Source organism: Stegastes partitus, unplaced genomic scaffold, assembly GCF_000690725.1.
Source record: "Stegastes partitus isolate 25-593 unplaced genomic scaffold, Stegastes_partitus-1.0.2 Scaffold1060, whole genome shotgun sequence".
In the NCBI taxonomy this organism is placed as follows: Eukaryota; Metazoa; Chordata; class Actinopteri; family Pomacentridae; genus Stegastes; species Stegastes partitus.
In genome coordinates, this window is record NW_007578791.1 from 180784 (window position 1) to 181131 (window position 348).

Here is a 348-nt window from a genome sequence, read left to right on the forward strand (position 1 = left end):
TTGTTGTTACTGCTGTCTTAGTTTTAGCTTTTATTTGTGACATGAACACAGAAGATTAACTTTACTTCTTAAACCACAATGCCCGTTCAGACCTTTCTCTCACTGGGATGTCGCGGCAGCAAACAACTCAGAGATATAAATCGGTATTCTCAAATTGTGGTGGTGGCTAAACTTTTCTAAACTCACTTCTAAAACCAGATAAATCTCCTGTATTCTTCTCAAGCTGAATTTGCTTCAACTTCAGATTGGCAGAATTAGTGACATACACGCATCATTTCATCTCAAATCATCACGGCCCTTTGCTCAACCAGCTCTGATTGTTTTTAAACCTTTTCACCATAAATTATG